Source organism: Martes martes (genome assembly GCF_963455335.1).
Source record: "Martes martes genome assembly, chromosome: 4".
NCBI lineage: Eukaryota > Metazoa > Chordata > Mammalia > Carnivora > Mustelidae > Martes > Martes martes.
Genome location: NC_137891.1, coordinates 83896622 through 83917366, shown reverse-complemented (window position 1 = coordinate 83917366; position 20745 = coordinate 83896622). Strand labels below are relative to the sequence as shown.

Sequence of the window (20745 nt, the reverse complement as noted above, 5' to 3'; positions counted from 1 at the left end):
CACCTGCCAAAATCGCTTGTACATATTAAGTACTTAATAAATATCTGATGAATGAATGGAAGGGCTACTAGTTTAGAAGATTTGCAAGTATCTAGCTCTGAAGAAACATAGGGAAATAACATAGAAGACTTGGGTACCAGCCTCAGCTCTGCAAATAACTAATTCTGTGATTTTGGACAAGCCACAGATATCTTTCTGGACTCTTTAAGATGGCAGTTGATAGGGTCATGGACTAAAGTGGTAGAATTGGTAATGGTGTTGGGAGAGGACTGAATTGATAAATTATAAAAGGAAGATGAGATAGGCACCAGGAATTCAAAGATGATGAGGGGAGAATTAGTGGTGACTCAGAAGTTGAACCTCTGAAAAACAGAAAGGTTGAGGAGAATTAGTTGGTTCTTACTTGATGTTAGGATGTACAGATATGTGAAACTTCAGTCCCAGGGAGAGATTGGAGCAGGCAGTTGCTCAAAGGCTAGGAGTATTTTAGTTTTTTGCTCCCTCCTGCCTTAGGCCCCTTCCCTGTCCCTTCAAGTTCTTTTTTCCTTTGTGCTTTGTGTTCCCTTTCCTTGTTAAAAGCCAGGAATGACCACAAATACTCCCTTTCTGTCCCAGTTACTTACCTTTTGAGATTTCCTGGTCTTCCGCTTTACTCACAGTTCCTTTTGCCTCCTCAGGCTGATTGATAGCTCTCCCTGTTCTCTCCACTCTTTTCCCATTGAAGGAGAAAACTATCTTGGCAAGATTCTCAAAGGGAGGAAAGGCAAATTGTATCTTCTTGATGACACCCTCCTTTCTTAATTTTTTGAGTTCTCATCAAAAAACTTTATTTCTGGTGCTTCTTGCATAATGGCAAGGGTATGATGGTAGGTATTAAATATAATGTATATGTCAGTTTGAACTGATGAGTACATAGGGCTACATTTCAAGTGAAAAGTGTTTCTCAGGAAAGGGAAACATTTTGCTTTTTTGAAGCAGGAGGGGTGGAGCCAATGTAGAAAATAAGGACCCTTTGCTAGAAAGATTGGATTCTGCTGCAGAAGGGGCTTAGTTTTGGAGACTGGGAACATTTTTCTTCTGAGACCATAGGGAAGGGGTATACAGCAGATTTTAACCTTGGGGAAGATGTAATGACATGAATTACGATAGTGATATGGAGAGAGATAAAGGGAAGTGTGGGTATGGAATTGGTATATGTATGTGTTTGTATGTGTGTGTGAGTAGAGGGCTAGGGAATGATTAAGAGTGTTTACCAGCATTGCCCAAGAACATGTAACAAGAAAATAGGAAGGAAGTTCTCATTCTGGGGTCTTTTTACAGTAGCCCTGTGGATTGGTGATTGGTAAAGTGAATTGGTAGAAGGGAAGGAGCCTTAATGCTTGAAAAGCAGTACTGGAGTTGTTGGGCATAGAGTGCAGAATGGTAGGGGAGACATCGTGATTGGGAGCAAGCTAGTGACGGATAAAATGAATGGGCTTGAGACTTAAAAATGTCCTAGTGAATTCCCAGGTACCAGTCAGAAACTCAGCCAGTGGTACCTTCTTTGTGTAGAAGGTGCACATTATAGTAATTGTTAGGCACTTTTGTTAAGATGAGATAATGCAGTCAGTGGCTAGAATCCTGTTTTCTGTAATTGGATATACATGGGGGGAAATATTGACATGTTGCTTACTAGCTCTCTGATTACATTTCTAGGTTGTAGTTCTTTTGTCTTCAAAATGGGAATAATAGCTATCTTTCAGCATCAGTATGATGATTAAAGGGTGAGAATGCATGAAATGATATACTGAACACATGAGCCCTCAATATTTGCAGTAATGAGAGCAATTAATAAGAAAATGCTATGATAATGAAAGGATTTTTATCTGAGAACAAACCTATTGTACATCCTCTATTACTTTGCCTCTAGATTTCCCTGGAATTACTTCTTTCAACTTGCTGAAGAAGGACTAGGAGACTTAGTTTTAAAGTTGTTCAGTGATGGTGAGAGATTGTCTCGTAGTTATTTTTGTAGGAATACATTAAGATTCCAATTTTAGCCCTTGATAATCTCATAGGATGATTTACTGGTGGCTGTATTCAGAATTAGACTACTTAGTATTGGCGTCTTAGTCTACATCATCCTTAAATAGAAGGGAAAGAGAGCTAACATTTATTGTCAAATACTTCACATATATACCTCGTTTAAGGGAGAAGGTGTTCTTTCTTTTTAATCAATAGTATATGCCTACAAATAAGGTAAAATAGGACAATAAAGTTTCTCCTGAAAACCAGCAATCCCTGCCCTATTCTTTCCTGTATGTAATTCTTACCCTGAAAGGCAAATTACTTTTTAAAATTGAGATAACTATAGAATTACATACAGTTGTAAAGAATAATAGAGATAATAACAATAATAATAATAGTATCCTTCACCCGGTTTGCTCCAAAAGCAACATGTGTAAAACTGTAAAACAATATCACTACAGCTATATTGACATTAATACAATCCAATTATATTGTACAAATTTCCCTAGACTTGTCTGTGTTTAGTTCTGTACATTTTTACACATGTATAGGGTCATGTATTCACCATTACTAGAGATACTGCACAGTTCCATTAGCACAGGGATCCCTTTAATAATCATACCCACTCCCTTCCAGTAACTCTTACCACTAACACCTGGTAGTCACTAATCTGTTCACCATTTAAACATTGCATTGTTTCAAAAATGTTATAGAGATGGAATTTCATGGTTTGTAATCTTTTGGATTCATTTTCTCTCTTTTTTTTTTTTTTTCACTCAGCATAATACTCTGGAGATTAATCCAAGTTGTTGTGTATCAGTAGTTTTTTCATTTTATTGTTCAGTAATACTCCATGGAATGAATTTACTACAGTTTGGCTCAACATTTTACTTGTTGAAGGACCTCCAGGCTGTTTCCAGTTTTGGCTATTATGAATAAAGCTGCTATGAACACTTGTGTACAGATTTTTGTTTGAATATAGGTTTTCTTTTTTCTAAGATAAATGCCCAGGAATGTAATTGCTGGGTCATATGGTATTTGGATGTTTAGGTGTTTGTTTGTTTGTTTTTTTAAAGATTTCATTTATTTATTTGACAGATCACAAGTAGGCAGAGAGAGAGATGGGGAAGCAGGCTCCCTGCTGAGCAGAGAGCCCGAAGTGGGGCTCGATCCCAGGACCCTAGGCTCAATCCCAGGACCCTGGGATCATGACCTGAGCTGAAGATAGAGGCTTTAACCCATTGAGCCACGCAGGCACCCTGTGGATGTTTAGTTTTATTTCTTTAAGATGATATTTTTTTTTTAAAAGATTTTATTCATGAGAGAGAGAGTGAGCACTTGACCAGTGGAAGCAGGGGGAGCGACAGGCAGAGGGAGAAGTAGGCTCCCTGCTGAGCAAGGAGCCTGATGTGGGACTCTATCCCAGGACCTTGAGATCATGATCTCAGCCGAAAGCAGATGCTTACCAGGCGTCCCTTAAGATTGTATTTTTAAGTAATCTCTGCACCCGATGTGGGGCTCAAGCTTGCAACCGCGAGATCAAGAGTTGCTTGTTCTTTGGACTGAACCAGCCAGGCACCCCTGGATGTTTAGTTTTATAATAAACTAACAAACTGTTTCTCACAGTGTCTGTACAATATTACAGTCACACTGGCAATGTGTGAGTGATTTAGCAATAATAAATTTGTCCTTTTAAAGTATACAGTTCATTGATTTTTAGTGTATTCACGGAGTTGGGTAAATATCTCTAATTACAGAGCATTTTCGTTACCCTGAAAGAAACCCCATGGCAACCACAAAGCTACTTTCTGTCTGTATGGATTTGCCTATTCTGGACATTTCATGTAAGTGGAATAATATCTGGTCTTTTATACTGGCTTCTTTCACTTAGCGTAATGTTTTCAAGGTGCACCCATTGTTACTTTATTCCTCTTTATAGTTGAATAACTTTCCATTGCATGGATATACTACGTTTAAAAAATCCATTCATCAATTGATGGACATTTGGATTATTTCTACTTTTTGGTTGTTAGGAGTAATACTATGATCCTTTGTGTACCAGTTTTTGGGTAGACCTAAGTTTTCATTTCTCTTGGCTATAAACACACCAGTAGAATTGCTGGGTCACATGATAATTCGGGGATTAAATTTTAAGGAACTGCCGAACTTTCTTCCAAGGAGGTTGCATCATTTTATAGTCTCATCAGCAAGAAATGAGGATTCTAATTTCTTTCTTTTTTTTTTTTTTAAGATTTTATTTATTTATTTGACAGACAGAGATCACAGGAGGCAGAGAGGCAGGCAGAGAGAGAGGAGGAAGCAGACTCCCTGCTGAGCAGAGCCGATGTGGGGCTCGATCCCAGGACCCTGGGATCATGACCTGAGCCGAAGGCAGAGGCTTTAACCCACTGAGCCACCCAGGCGCCCGAGGATTCTAATTTCTCATGTCCTTGTCAACACTTGTCATTGCGTTTTGTTTGATTTTAGCCATCTTACTGGGTAGAAAGTATTATCTCATTGTTTTGGTTTTGGTTTACATTTTCCTAATGACTAATGATTTGAATGTCTTTTCAAGTGCTTATTGGTCATTTTTATATCTTCTTTGAAGAAATATCTATTTGTTTGCCCATATTTTAGTTGGATTATTTATCTTTCTACTTTTATAAAGTGTTCTTTATAAGCTCTTATACCACTCCTATATCAGATATATGATTTGCAAATCTTTTCTCCTATTCCTTGGGCTATCTTTCCATTTTTTTGATGGTGTCATTTGAAGCACAAATGTTTAAAATTTTGAAGTCCAATCTATTAGTACTTTCTTTGCTTATACTTTTGATGTCCAAAGAAATCATTGCCAAACCCAAAATCATGATTTCTTTCTTTTTTTTTCCTTTTATTTTCTTAAAGATTTTATTTATTTATTTATTAGAGAGAGAGCACAAGCAGTGGGAGGCAGAGGGGCAGAGGGAGAGCGAGAAGCAGACACCCTGCTGAGCAGGGAGCCCAATGTAGGGCTTGATCCTAGGACCCTGGGATCATGACCTGAGCCAAAGGCAGATGCGTAAATGACTGAGGTACCCCATTTCCCCCCCACCTTTTAAAAAAATATTTATTTGAGAGAGAGAGTGAGTGATTTGAGAGAGAGATTGAGTGAGCATGAGCAGGGGAGAAGCAGAGGGAGAGAGAGAAGCAGACTCTCAGCTGAGCAAGGAGCCTGATGTGGGACTCCATCCTGGGACTCCAGGATCTTGACCTGAGCCAAAGGCAGATGCTTAACCAACTGAATCACCCAGTTGCTCCATGAAGATTTATTTCCAAGAGTTTTATAGTTTAGCTTTTTTATTTAAAATTGTGGTTAACTTTGAGTTAATTTTTGTGTGTGTGGATATCCAGTTGTCCCAGCACCATTAGTTGAAAAGATTATTCTTTTTCCACTATATTTTATTGGCTTTTTAAAAAATTCAGTTGACCATAAATGTAAGAGTTTATTTCTTGACTATGAATTCTCTTCCATTGATGTATGTGCTGTCTTTATGCCAGTACCATACTTTCTTAATTATTGTAGCTTGTGAAGTCCTTAATATTTTTTAGGTTTCAAGAGTATTAAAATTGTTCTGGGTTCCTTGACTTTCCATGTGAATAATAACATTAGCTTGTCAACTTCTGCAAACAGCCATCTGGGATTTTTATTGGATTAAGTCTGTAAATAGGAGAGTATTGTCATCTTAATATCAATTTTCCGGGGTACCTGGGTGGATCAGTTGGTTGTGTCTGACTTTTGATTTTGGCTCAGGTCATGATCTCAGGGTCATGAGATTGAGACCATGGTCAGGCTCCATGCTAGGAATGGAGCCTGGTTAAGATTCTCTCTCTCTCTCTCCCTCTTCCCCTCTCCCTGCACTCTCACTCTCTCTCTCAAAAAAGATTAAGTTTCCCTTTTCCAATCCATGAACATGGGCTGTCTTTCCGTTTTATTTAGATCTTTAATTTCTTTCAACTGTATTTTGTAGTTTTCACTGTGAAAGTTTTGCCCCTTCTTGGTTACATGTATTCCTTAAGTGTTTTATTCTTTTTGGTACTATTAGTGCAAATTTTTTTTTTTTTTAGATTTTATTTATTTATTTTTAAAGATTTTATTTATTTATTTGACAGACTGAGCCACCCAGGTGCCCCTTAGATTTTATTTAAATTCAAGTTAGTTAATGTATAGTGTATTTTTAGTTTCAGGGGTAGAATTTAATGATTCATCGATTACAGGCAACACCCAGTGCTAATTACAAGTGCAGTCTTTAATACCCATTACCCCATTTAGCTCCCCCCAGCCTCCCTTCCAGGAACCCTCAGTTTGTTCTCTCTACTTGAGTCTTTTATGGTTTTATTAGCATAACTTTTAAAAAATTCATTTATGAAAAAATAACATTTATGTATTGGTCATTGTTTATATGTATAAATACAATTGATTTTTATGTTTATATGTTTATATATATAAATACAATTGATTTTTTATATTGAGATTGTATTTTGCAACTTTGCTGAACTCTTATTTTTCTGAGGTTTATAATTTTTTATTAAGCTAATGTTTAGTCAACAAATTCATTTGTATCAAACACAAACCAAAAACCCATATCATGAGACAGTTTAAATATTCATGGTGAATATAGGACTTAAAGTTTCCCTTTTTAAGAACAATGCATGTAGACTGTTTAATCTACGAAATTATGTTTGATTATCATAAAACCAAAGCAAAAATTGACATTTAAAAAAGGAAAATGTTAGTTTCAAAGTCAGTGACTTTTATTTCAAAAACATAGAATTTTTTAAAAATGTTAATTAGAAAGGTTAAATAAATACTGCACACCTTAACTAAATAAAGTAAAAAAAAAAACTCATCTATAGATCTAAAATGAATCAATGCTGATTTATAAAAATAATTCTACCTCCTTGCCTTTCTTATTATTTTATATTTTTTCTAATATGTATTTAACAAAATAATATGCTTTCAGGACATATAACACATAAAGCAAGATCATTTTTATCAGTAATTTAAAGGAGAAAAAGATCCCTAAGGTATAACCCCATAGAGAAGCAAAGCACACTCTGAAGTGAAGAGTGATTTTGATGTTCTTTTTTTTTTTATTATGATGTTCTCAAAGTAGAAATGTGTGACTTGACTTAAACACTAAAATAATAGGCTGTTGGGGCTACTGGCTGACTCAGTTGGAAGAGCATGCATTTATTGATCTTGGGGTCATGAGCTTGAGCCCCACACTGAGTGTAGAGATTATTAAAAAAAAAAACTTAAAAAAAAATAAAATCGGCTGCCTAATTAATCTGGACAGTAAGGAAAGCAGGATGGGGCAGGAAGTAAGAGCTGAGATGAGAGAGACTAAACTGCTAAGAAGATAATCTGTCATGTCCTGAGTTTCTCTTTTGACTTCTCACCAAGTATAAGGCAAAAACAAACAAACAAACAAAACCCAAAAAACTACTCATTACCAGCCAGGGTCAATAAAAAATAAAATGGAAAAACTTACCCCCTGCTATGTTCCATTAATGTTTTACCTATAAAAATGGGAAGAAATTTAGTGAAAACTATACTTTCAGATCAAGTGTGTTAAAGACAATTATATTTTAAGTTAATCCTTTAACTATAAGTAATATTCCATTCTAAAAGATTGGTCTGAGAAGGGAGAAAGTAGGTAACTATTTTAAGCTCCATATAAATTGAATCTTTTTACTCATTTATCTTTCAAATATTAAAATGTTGTAAGTTATCATTTCCTCTTTAATCTAAAATCCCATGCAAAAAAGATGAATCAAGTCTCACCTATAACACATATGTAGAAACAAGCAAAAAAAAAAAAAAGAATTAAATGATGTATAAGTTATGCTATTTCATAATGGGAACTAAGTTAGACCTGCTCCTTTAGTTATTAGTGTGTCAGTGAAGTGATTAAATACTAAACTGGTCATATCTTCCACATATATGAAGTTGGAAGGGGAGGCACTTCATCAAAATTTTTAAATTAAAATTTCATAATCCTCTTTAAGGGATTCCTTAAGTTTTGTTTTTCAGCTTTTTAAAAAATTTATATTTAAATTCAGTTTAGTTAACAGATAGTGTATTATTAGTTTTAGGGGTAGAATTTAGTGATTCATCAGTTGCATGTAACACTCAGTGCTCATTCCATCAAGTGCCCTCTTGAATGCCCATCACCCAATTCTCCCTTCTCCTAACCAATGTCTCCTCTGGTAGCTCTGTTTGTTTCCTATAGTTGAGTCTTTTGTGATTTGTGTTCTACTCTGTTTTTATCTTATTTTATTTTTTCTTCCCTTCCCATATGTTCCATCAGTTTTATTTTTTAAATTCCACATAAGAGTAATATTCCATCACACACACATGTATATATATTTACATATATTTATATAGTTTTGATGGCTGAGTAATATTTTATTGTATATTTATTACTCCACGTCTTCTTTTTTCATTCATCTGTCGATGGACATCTGGGCTTTTCCATAGTTTGGCTATTGTGGACCTTGCAGCTACAAACATTGGGGTGCATGTGCTCCTTCAAATCACTATGTTTGTGCACTTTGGATAAATACCTGGAGTAGTGCAGTTGCTGGATCATAGGGTAACTCTATTTTCAACTTTTTGAGGAACCTCCTACAGTTTTCCAGAGTGGCTGCACCAGTTTGCATTCCCACCAACAGTGTAAGAGGGTTCCCCTTTCTCTGCATCCTTACCAACATTTGTTGTTTCCTTACTTGTTAATTTTAGTCATTCAGACTGGTATGAGGTGGAATCTTATTTTGGTTTTGAGTTGTATTTCCCTGCTGCTGAGTGTTGTTGAGCATTTTCTCATGTGGCTGTTGCCATCTTCTTTGGAGAAATGTCTGTTCATATCTTTTGATGATTTCTTGACTGGACTTTTTGTTTTTTGGGGTGTTGAGTTTGAAAGTTCTTTTTTAAAGATTTTTTTTTTATACGACAGAGAAAGAGAGAGAGCGAGTGCATGAGCAGGAGGGAGAGGTAGAGGGAGTAGGAGAAGCAGACTCCCTGCTGAGCAGGGAGGTGATGCAGGACTTGATCCCAGGACTCTGGGATCATGACCTGAGCCAAAGGTAGATGCTTAACCACTTAAGCCACCAGGTGACCAAGTTCTAGGGCACTAGGCCTTTATCTGATATGTCATTTGCAAAAATCTTCTCCCATGCCATAGGTGGCCTTTGCTTTTGACCATTTCCTTTGCTGTGGAAAAGCTTTTATCCTGATGAAATCCCCATAGTTCATTTTTGCTTTTGTTTCTCTTACCTCTGGAGACATATCTACCAAGAAGTTGTTGTGGTTGAAGGCAAAGAGATTGCTGAAATGTTATTTCCTCTATGGTTTTGGTGGATTTCTGTCTCACATTTAGGTCTTTCATCCATTTCTTTTTTTTTTTTAATTTAATTTAATTTATTTATTTGAGAGAGAGCGAGAGAGAGAGCATGAGAGGGGAGAAGGTCAGAGGGAGAAGCAGACTCCCGCTTAGAAGGGAGCCCGATGCGGGACTCGATCCCCGGGACTCCAGAATCATGACCTGAGCTGAAGGCAGTCACCCAACCAACCGAGCCACCCAGGCGCCCTGAGGTCTTTCATCCATTTCAAATTTATTGTTGTATGGTGTAAGAAAAGTGGTCTGGTTTCATTCTTCTGCATGTTGCTCTCCACTTTTCCCAACACCATTTGTTGAAAAGACTCTCTTTTTTCCATTGGATATTCTTTTCTGCTTTGTCAAAGTTTAGTTGACCATAGAGGCGAGGGTTCATTTCTGTGTTTTCTGTTCTGTTCCATTGATCTATGTGTCTATTTTTGTGTTAGTACCATACTGCCTTGATGAGTACATCTTTGTAATATAGCTTGAAGTCCAGGATTATGACGCTACCAGCTTTGGTTTTCTTTTTCAATATTCGTTTGGCTATTTGGGGTATTTTGTGGTTCCAAACAAATTTTAGGGTTATTTGTTCCAGCTCTGTGAAAAAAGTTGATGGTATTTTGATAGGGATTACATTGAATATGTAGATATGTTTGGGAAGCATAGACATTTTAACAATATTTGTTCTTGCAGTCTATGAGCATGGAATGTTTTTCCATCTCTTTGTATCTTCCTCCATTTCTTTCATTAGTGTTCTGTAGTTGCTAGAGTACAGAAACCTCTTTAGTTAGGTTTATTCCTAGGTGTCTTATGGTTTTTGGTGCAATTGTAAATGGGATCAATTCCTTGATTTCTCTTTCTGCTGCTTCATTGTTAGTGTATAGAAATGGAACAGACTTCTGTGGGTTGCTTTTATATCCTTGACTTTGCTGATTTCTTTATCAATTCTAGCGATTTTTGGGTGGAGTCTTTGGATTTTCTACATATAGTATCATGTTGTCTGCAAAGAGTGAGAGTTTGACTTCTTTGCCAATTCAGATGCCTTTTCTTTTTGTTGTCTGATTGCTGAGTCTAGGACTTCCAGTACTATGTTGGAAAACAGTGGTGAGAGTGGACATCGCTGTTCTGTTCCTGATCCAAGGGGAAAACCTCTCAGGTTTTCACCATTGAGGATGATATTTGCTGTGGGTTTTTCATAGATGACTTTTTATCATATTGAGACATGTCCCCTCTTTCCCTACACTGTGGAGAGGTTCAATCAAGAAAGGATGCTGTATTTTGTCTTTTTTTTTTTTTTTGCATCAATTGAGAGGATCATATGAGTCTTGTCCTTTCTTTTATTAATGTGATGTGTCACAATGTTTGATTTGCTAATGTTGAACCACCCCTGTAGCGCCAGAATAAATTCCACTTGGTTGTGGTGAATAATCCTTTTACTCCTTTAATACAGTGTTTTAATGTACTATATTAGCTAGTGTCTTGCTGAGAATTTGGGATCAAGGTAATGCTAGTCTCAGAGAATGAGTTTGGAAGTTTTCCTTCCATTTTTATTTCTTGAGACAGCTTCAGAAGAATAGGCATTAATTCTCTTTGAATATTTGGTAGAATTCCCCTGCTAAGCCATCCAGTCCTGGACTCTTGTTTGTTGAGAGATTTTGATTACTGCTTCAGTTTCTTTGCTGTTATGGTTCTGTTTAGGTTTTATGTTTCTTCCTGTTTCACTTTTGGTTTTCATTTGTTTCTAGGAATGCATCCATTTCTTCCAGATTGCCTAATTTTTTGGCTTTAATTGCTCATAATATTGTCTTATAATTGTATGTGTGTGGTGCTCGGTTTGATTCTCCTCTTTCATTTATTTGGGTCCTTTCTCTTTTATCTTTGATTTACCTCTAGCCATACAATTGTTTCATAGAACCAGTTCCTAATTTTGTTGATCTGTTCTACCTTTTCTTTCTTTCTTTTTTTTTTTTTTTTGGTTTATGTATCATTGATTTTTGCTCTAATCTGTTTTTATCTTCTGCTGGAATTAGGCTTTATTTGCTTTTCATTTTCCAGCTCCTTTAGGTATAAGGTTAGATTGTATATTTGAGACTTTTCTTATTACTTGAAAAAGGTCTATATTGATATATACTTCCCTCTTAGAACCGCCTTTGGTGCATCCCAAAGGGTTAGAACTGTTGTGTTTTCATTTCCATTTACTTCCATGTATTTTAAAAATTCTTCTTTAATTTCCTGGTTGACCCATTCAATTCTTTATTGGGATGATTTTTAACCTCCATGTATTTGTGGTCCTTCCAAATTTCTTCTTGTGGTTGACTTTTCAGTTTCAGAGCATTGTGGTCTGAAAATATGCATGGTATGATCTCAGTCTTTTTGTACCAGTTGAGTGCTGATTTGTGATTCAGTATATGATCTGTTCTGGAGAATGTCCCATGTGCAATTGAGAAGAATGTATATTCTGCTGCTTTAGGATGAAATACTCTGAATGTATCTGTGAAGTCCATCTGGTCCATTGTGTCATTCAAAGTCCTTGTTTCCTTGTTGATCTGCTTAGAAAATCTGTCCATTGCTGTGAATGGGGTATTCAAGTCCTCTACTATTTATTGTATCATAATCAATGAATTTCTTTAATTTTGTTATTAACTGATTTATATACTTGGCTTCCCCCAAGTTAGGGGCATAAATATTTACTTTTTTATTTAAAGATATTACTTATTTATTTGTCAGATAGAGAGCACACAGCAGGGAGCCGTAGGCAGAGGGAGAAGCAGGCTCGCTGCTCAGCAAGGAGCCTGATGTGGGACTCGATCCCAGGAGCCTGGGATCATGACCTGAGCCAAAGGCAGACGCTTAACCAGCTGAGCCACCCAGGCATCCCAGGACATAAGTATTGGAATAGACCCTTTTGGTATAATGTAGTGTCCTTCTTCATGTGTCATTACAGTCTTTGGGTTAAAATCTAGTTTGTCTGATACATGTATGGCTAATCCAGCTTTCTTTTGATGTCCATTAGCATGGTAAATTTTTGTCCACTCTCATTTTCAATCTGGAGGTGGTGTTAGGCCTAAAATGAGTCTCTTATAATTATGCAGCATATCAGTGTGTCTTGTTTTATCTATTTATTTATTTATTATTTTAAAAAAGATTTTATTTATTTGACAGAGAGAGATCACAAGTAGGTAGAGAGACAGGCAGAGGGGGAGGGGGAGGTAGGCCCCCTGTTGAGCAGAGAGCCCGATGTGGGGCTTGATCCCAAGACCCTGAGATCATGACCTGAGCCAAAGGCAGAGGCTTAACTCACTGAGCCATCCAGGTGCCCCAGGTTTTATTATTATTATTATTTTTAAAGATTTTATTTATTTATTTGACAGATAGAGATTGCAAGTAGGCAGAGAGGCAGGCAGAGAGAGAGCAGGAAGCAGGCTCCCCGCTGAGCAGAGAGCCCGATGTGGGGCTCTATCCCAGAACCCTGGGATCATGACCTGAGCCAAAGGCAGAGGCTTTAACCCACTGAGCCACCCAGGTGCCCCTATTATTTTTTTAATACATTCTGATACCTTATATCTTTTGATCGGGCATTTAGTCCATTTATATTCAGAGTAATTATTGGAAGATATGAATGTAATGCCATTGTATTACCTGTAAAGTCACTGTTCCTATAGATTGTCTCTGTTCCTTCTTGGTCTTTGTTACTTTTGGGCTCTCTCTTGACTCAAAGGTTCGCAGGGTTGGTTTAGTTGTCACATATTCCTTTATTTTTTAAAAAGATTTTTAAAAATTTATTTGAGAGAGAGCAAGTGAGAGAGAGAGAGAGAGAGAGAGAGCACGTGCCTGAGTGGGGTGGAGAGGCAGAGAGGGAGAAGGGGTAGTCCAGGTTGGGCAGGGAGCTTGTCACAGGGCTTGGTCCCAGGATGCAGGGATCATGACTGAGCCAAAGGCAGAGGCTTAACTTACTGAGCCACCCAAGCACCCATAGAGCTTCCATTTTTGTTTTAAAAGATTTTATTTATTTATTTGACAGAACAAGAAGGGGGGGCAGCAGACAGAGGGAGAGGGAGAAGCAGTTTCCCTGCTGAGCAGGAAGCCCAATGTGGGATTTGATCTTAGGACCCCAGGGTCATGACCTTAGCTGAAGGCAGACTTTTAACCAACTGAGCCACCAAGGCACCCCAGATCCTCCTTTTTTTATTGTATTTCAATAAGAGCAGTTTTAATTTTAACCTAATTAAATTTAGTTCTTTTATTTCCCGTAACAGATTCTCTAGTGTCTTCAATGGATTTTTCAAGCCCAGCTAATATCCTTATAGTTGTTGTTTTGAATTTTAGTTGAAACACTTTATTTATACGTGCATGGATTAAATCTCTCGCTGTCATTTCTTCCTGTTCTTTCTTTTGGGATGAATTCCTCTGTCTTGCCATTAAGGTGGGGAAAAATGATAGAAAAAAATAGAAGAAAGAAATTAGAGCAAAAAATAAATAAACATAAAAAAGTGAAAAAACGTTAAAGGGAATATAAGTTAAGATACATATAGGAAGCTAGTTCCTAGGTGTGTTTTTGTTTGTTATGAAAATGTTTTTAGAAAAAAGGTAGAAAGAAAGAAAAGAAAAAGAGAAAAGTTAAAGATTATAAAATATAATTTAAAAAAATGCTCTTTCTGTATCTAAAAAACAAAACATGAAAAAAACAGACAAAAAAAAAAGGCAAAAAGTAAAAAGAACCCCAGAGGTTGCTAGATCCTGTTTCCCCTAGAGTTGACTGTTTTGTAGCACTGTATAATCATCCCACTATGTGGGTTTGTGCTGGTCTTCTAGGGGTTGGACCTGCTGCTCTGTTTCTCAGGTGGGATTGTTCCAGTGGAGATGTGCATGCAGGGTGAGAGGGAAGGGGACTGAGCTTGGTATAGGGCTCTGTTCTCCACTTGGCACTCCTTAGCTTACTGAAGTGGATCAAGCTGGTGGGTGACAGAAGAAAATGACTTCACCTTGTCTTCTTATCTCTGGATTGGGAAATGCACATCACCCTTCTTTAGTGAGCCCTCATAGATGTGCAAAGACCCTTCCTGTGTCCCTGGTTTCAGTTGGCTACCTGCCTCACCCTGCTTGTGTCAGAGCTGTCTGTCTGCCAGACGGGGCAACACTCCTGTGTTTTATCTTAGGCATATCTCTGTTTCAAAACTCCACACTTCAGAGACCCCTGAGGTGTGGACCTGCACAGATCCTTTGGGGGAGGGTTTCCCTGCATCGTGGCCAGTGCTGGCTTGTAGTACCAAGGAGCAGTGGTTCAATGTTTGTGGTGAATTGCGACACACAGCCCGCCGAGCTGCCGGGGTTTGTAACCCTCAGCCAGCTACTTTGTTCCTGTACCATTAGATGGCGCCCTCAGTGTCCTTTGCCTCTGGGGAGGTCTTAACACTTACTCTCCCAAATGAACTCAAGCTCTCAAGCTGTGGCCCTGCTGGCTTGTTGCAGAAGGCAGCAGCAGGAAGCGGATGTTCAGTTTATGGAAAATCACAACACACAGCTGGTGCAGCAAGTTTGTATCCCTCAGCCAGCATCTTTGTTCCTGTTTTGGTGGGTGGAACAGTTTGATAGTGCCCCTACAGAGTCCTTTGCGCGGAGAGGCCTTGTCACCTCTCCCAAATGCACTCTGAGCAGGGGAGCTACTTCACCCTGTGTGACCCTGAGGATCCTTAGGCTGAGTGCTGGTGGGTCTCAATTCTGCTCCCCCATTGGGGCACCAATCAATTCCCCAAGCACGAACCTGGCTAAATCTCAGTCCTCTGAATCTGTGCTCCACTGTCTACAGAAAACTGGTGGTAATGTAACTACCTCCCCCCACCATCAGTGGTTTTGAGCAGTAGTTTTCTTGTGCAGCAACCTGTGCTTGTTATCACTTTTTTCCCCCCTCTCTCGCTCCCCTCGCCCCCCACCATGCTTTTTCTTTCTCTTTGGTATTTCCTCTTCAGTCAGGGCTCTCCCCTGGCGAGCATCTACTGCTCTTTTCTCCCACAGTGTCTGTAGTTCCTACCTTCCATGGGTCATTTCTGGTTTGTAGATGTAGAGCTTTGTTCTTTGATATTTCTGATTGATTTTGTGGGTATTCAGAATGATCCCATCTTTAGCTGTGTTCAACTGAGGAGGCAGGCCTAGGGTCACCCTACTCTCAGCCATTTCCCCCTCCTCTGTGTTTTGTCCTGTCTTAAAGTTTGCTGATTATTTCTTCTGCTAGCTCAAATTTTTTGTCTAATGCTACTTCATTTTAGTTTTTGTATTATTCAACTCTTGAACTTCTATTTGATTGCAATGTTTTATGTTTGTTTTTTATTCTTGTTAAATGATTGCTATGTCTTTATATTCTCGATCTGGTGAGGCATTTTCATAATGATAATGTATTTTAGACATAATTGCCTTGTTTTTTATTTTTAATGATTTTATTTATTTATTTGAGAGAGAGCGAGGGATAGCACAAGCAGGGGGCTTGGGTTGTGATCTGTGGTTACCAGGCTGTACATTACATTTCTTTTTTTTTTTTTTTTAAAGATTTTATTTATTTATTTGACAGAGATCACAAGCAGGCAGAGAGGCAGGCAGAGAGAGAGAGGGAAGCAGGCTCCATGCTGAGCAGAGAGCCCGATGCGGGACTCGATCCCAGGACCCTGGGATCATGACCTGAGCCGAAGGCAGAGGCTTTAACTCACTGAGCCACCCAGGCGCCATTTCTATCACTTATTTTATAACTGGAAGTTTATAGCTCTTGACCCCCTTCACCAGTTTCACCCATCGTCAACCCTCCTCCTGTAAGGGCCTATTCAACCAGAGCGGCTCCACCCCGGTTGAACTGCCATTTTGTTGTTTATGCAGTAAAACTTAAATTGACCCCCCACCCCCACCCCAACTTACTTAAAAGCAAGTCCGGGAAACCAGTCCCAGGTAACAAAGCCCAAATACAAGGGTGGGTCTGGTCAAGTGGAGACATTCGATCAGTGGGGGTACATACTGTCTCCTAGCTACCAAGGAGTATGGGCCCCACCCTTGGGGTGCCTTTTGGGCACCCATTCTGACTGAGGTGATAGGCTAATTCATATAGCTACCATGGGGTGAATTGTAGTTCAGTTGGCCACCCGTGTGTGATCTAGCATGACTGTGCGGCTTTCTCTGTATTGCAGTCTTCATTGGCCACCTGTGTGTGGCCAGGCTCAACCACATGGCCTTTGCTCTATAAAAGTTAATCTGTGAGGCAGGGAGGGGTCGCGCACTTTCTGTAAGAGGCGTGGCCCCGGCCGGTGGGTTTGATTCTCGATGCTTGGCACGAAATAAAGCTTTGCTTGACCTTCGCTTTGTATCAGTCTGGCTCCTTTAATCATGGACCCATTATTGGGGGACCCAAGATTGGGGACCCAACCATTCTACTCTGTATGAGTGTTTTGTTTTGTTTTGCTCATTTGTTTTTAAAGATTCTACATGTAAGTGAGATCATACAGGTTTTTTTTTTTTTTTTTTTGGATCTTTGTCTCACTGATTTCATTTAACATAAAATCATTAGGATCTATTCATATTATCATGCTTGGTGAGATTTTTTTCTTTTTATGACCATTGTTCTGTGGTATGTAGTGTATGTACATGTAACATATATATCCTCTATTCTTGTTTCTTCAAGTAGGCATGTATCACTGTCAACTTCCCTTTTAGAACTGCTTTTGCTGCATCCTGCCTTTGGAATGTAGTATTTCCATTTTCATTTGTCTCAAGTTATTTCTGATATCACATATGATTTCTTCATTTACCCATTGGTTGTTCAGTGGCCCACTTAAGCTCTATATATTTGTGAGTTTTCCAGTTCTCTTGTAATTGCTTTCTGTTTTCTGTGAGAGGGCTCATACCATTTGGTTAAAAAAGGTGCTTGACATTTTAATCTTTCTAAATTTACTGAACCTTGTTTTGTGTTCTGACATATGATCTGTCCTGGAGAATGTTCCAAATACACTGGAGAAGAATGTGTACTCTTTTGCTTTTGGCTGGAATGTTCTGTATTTATCCATTAAGTCTGTCTGGTCTAATGTATCATTTAGAGCTGATGTTTCCTGTTCATTTTCTGTCTGGGTGACCCATCCATTAACTTAAATGGAGTATGAAAGTTCCCTACTGTTCATTCTATTGCTCGCAATTTCTCTTTAGATTTATTAATATTTGCTTTTATAATTGGATGGTCTTTTGTTGGGTACGTAAGTATTTACAAATGTTAATCCTCTTGTTCGATTGACACCTTTATCATTATGTAATACCCTTTTTCTGTCTTTTACGACATTCTTTTAGAGTCTATTTTGTTTCATATAACTATAGCCACCCCAGTTTTCTTTTGGTTTCCAGTACGTGGAACATCTTTTTCTATCCATTCACTTTCAGTCTGTGTACCTCCTCACATCTCTGGTGAGTCTTTTGTAGTAGTATAGACAGTCCCCCCCCCCCCCCCCCCGCCCAAATCAATTCAGCCATTTTGTGCCTTGATTGGAGAATTTAGTCCACTTGCATTTAAAGTAATTGATAGTTATATATTTACTTCCATTTTGTTGGATTGTTTTCTGGCTGTTTTGTAGTTCCTCTCTGTTCCTTTTTTCTTACTCTCTTCCCCTGTGGTTTGATGACTTTGATTAGTATTATGCTTAGTTTTCTTTCTCATTATCTACTGTGGGTTTTTGTTTTGTGGTTACCATGCGGCTCACATGTAACAGCCTACACATATTGTTAGGTCCCGCAATAATGGGTCTGTGATTAAAGGAGCGAGACTGATACAAAGCGAAGGTCAAGCAAAGCTTTATTCCGCGCCAAGCATCTAGAATCAGACTGAATGTTTGGGGCTGCGCCTCTTACAGAGAGGGCGACCTCTCTGTGCTTCACAGACTAGCTTTTAAGGGCAAAGGGCATGTGGTTGGGCCTGGCCACACACAGGTGGCCAATGAAATTGTAACACACAGAGAAAGCTGCACAGTCATGTTAGGTCACACATAAGTGACCAATTGAATTACAATTTACCCTAGCAGGTATTTGAACCAGCCTATCACCTTGGTCAGAATTGGCGCCCAAAAGGTGCCCAAAGGGCGGGGCCCATACTCCTTGGTAACTAGGGAGACAGTACAACCCCCCCCCCCCCCCCACCACTGATCGCATGTCTCCACCTGGCCTGACCTACCCTGTATTTGGGCTTTGTTACCTGGGACTGGTTTCCGGGACTTGTTTTTAAGTAAGTCCCCTGGGGGAAGGGGGGCAGGGACAGTTTAAGTTTGTTTTTTTTTTTTTTTTAAGATTTTATTTATTTATTTGACAGAGAGAGATCACAAGTAGGCAGAGGGGCAGGCAGAGAGAGGAGGAAGCAGGCTCCCTGCCGAGCAGAGAGCCCGATACGGGACTCGATCCCAGGACCCTGAGATCATGACCTGAGCCGAAGGCAGAGGCTTAACCCACTGAGCCACCCAGGTGCCCGGGACAGTTTAAGTTTTGAACAGCAAAATTATTGTTTAACTGGATGGAAGCGCTCTGGCTAAAGAGGTCCTTACAATATAACAATCTATTTACAGTTGATAGCAGCCCGAGTTTGAATGCATTTTAAAACTACATTTTTACTCCTTTCACTCTCCAACCCCCCAGTTTAATTTTTTTTATGCCATATTTTACATATTTTTAGTTTGTTTTTGCCTCACCTTTTTTGGTGGTCTTATTACTACTTTTTTTTTTACCTTCACACTAGTTTTATAAGTGACCAGTCCATTACTTTTATTATATATTTACCTTTCCCAGTGGGATTTATATTTATATGTTTTCTTGTGACTAATTAGTGCCTTTTTTCAGCTTGAAGAAGTCTGTTAATATTTCTTCTGTTGCTGGTTTCATGGTGATTAACTCCTTCAATTTTTTTTTTCCTGGAAAACTCTTCCCCTCTCCTATAGTTCTGAATGATAACCTTGCCAGGTTCTTTGAATATACTGTGCCACTCCCTTCTTTCCTGGCTGAAAAATGTGCTGATAGTCTTATGGGGGTTTCCTTTGTACATAAGTTGCTTTTTTCTTGCGGCTTTTAAGATTCTCTCATTGTCTTTAGCTTTTGGCATTTTGTTTATAGTGTGTATTGTTGCAGTTCTTTTGGTCCTTCTTCTTCTTCTTCTTTTTTTTTGAATTCTCTGGGCTTCCTGGATCTGGATGTCTTTCTTTACACAAACTGGGGATGTGTTCAGCCATTATTTCTTCAAATAAATTTTTTGACTCTTTCTACTCCTTTTGGGAAGGAGTAGAAAGTAATGCAAAAGTTATACCACTTGATGTTGTCTTATAGGTAAGCTATCTTCACCTTTTTCATTCTTTTTTTGTCCCCCGCTTCTGTGATTGGGTGCTTTCCTTGTGCCCTGTTTTCCAGTGCACTAATCCTTCTGCTTCATCTAGTCTGTTGAAACCTGCTAATGTAGTTTTCAGTTATTGTTCAGCTCTGTGACTTTAAGTGGGTATTTTTCTTACCCTTAATTTCTTTTTTGAAGTTTTCATTGTGCTTAATCTATTCTTCCTAATTTGATGAGCTTCTTTATGACCATTACTTAGAACTCCTTATTAGGTAAATTAGTTTTTTATGCTTTATTAAGGTTTTTTCCTAAGGTTTTACCTGGTTTTTTCATTTGGAACATATTTCTCTGTTTCCTCATTTTGCATGACTGTGTGTTTATGTAATAGGCAGAAAGGTACTTCTGCCATAATAAAGTGCCCTGTTTAGGGGATGACTCTTACCATTCAAGTTTAAAACATATTTTCAGTTAACTTTTGTATAATATGTTAGATTGAAATCTTTTCTTTCTTTTTTTTTTTTTTGCTTATGGATATTTAGTTGTGCAGTACTATGTATCGACAGTCTAGTTCTTCCTTCATTGAATTATTTTTAATTTTTTTTGTCAAAAACCAATTGAACACATATGTAAGTGTCTATTTCTGGTTTTTAAAATGTTCCACTCATCTGTGTTTCTGTTTCTTTGCCAAAATCACTGTTCTGATTAATGTAGCCATTATAATAGTTTTTAACATTGGATAGAGTAACTTTCCACTTTATTTTTTTGTTAAGGTGGTATTTTTTCTTTCCTAATTCTAGTAAACATATACTGTTATATTAGTTTCTGGTGTACAATATAGTGATTCAGCAATTCTCTATCTTACTCAGTGCTCATCCTGGTAAGTGTATTCTTTAAGCCCCATCACCTAACATCACCTAACCTCCCCTCTAGTAACCATCAATTTTTTCTCTATAGTTAAGAGTCTGATTCTTGTTTTATCTCTCTTTTTCCTTT

General features: G+C 38.2%; 1 protein-coding gene across 2 annotated transcripts in view; it reads left to right on the top strand.

Annotated features, from left to right (window-relative positions):
* The window catches only part of SPIDR (scaffold protein involved in DNA repair), a 564249-nt gene that overhangs the window by 3894 nt on the left and 539610 nt on the right, over positions 1-20745 (top strand). The window lies entirely within an intron of this gene.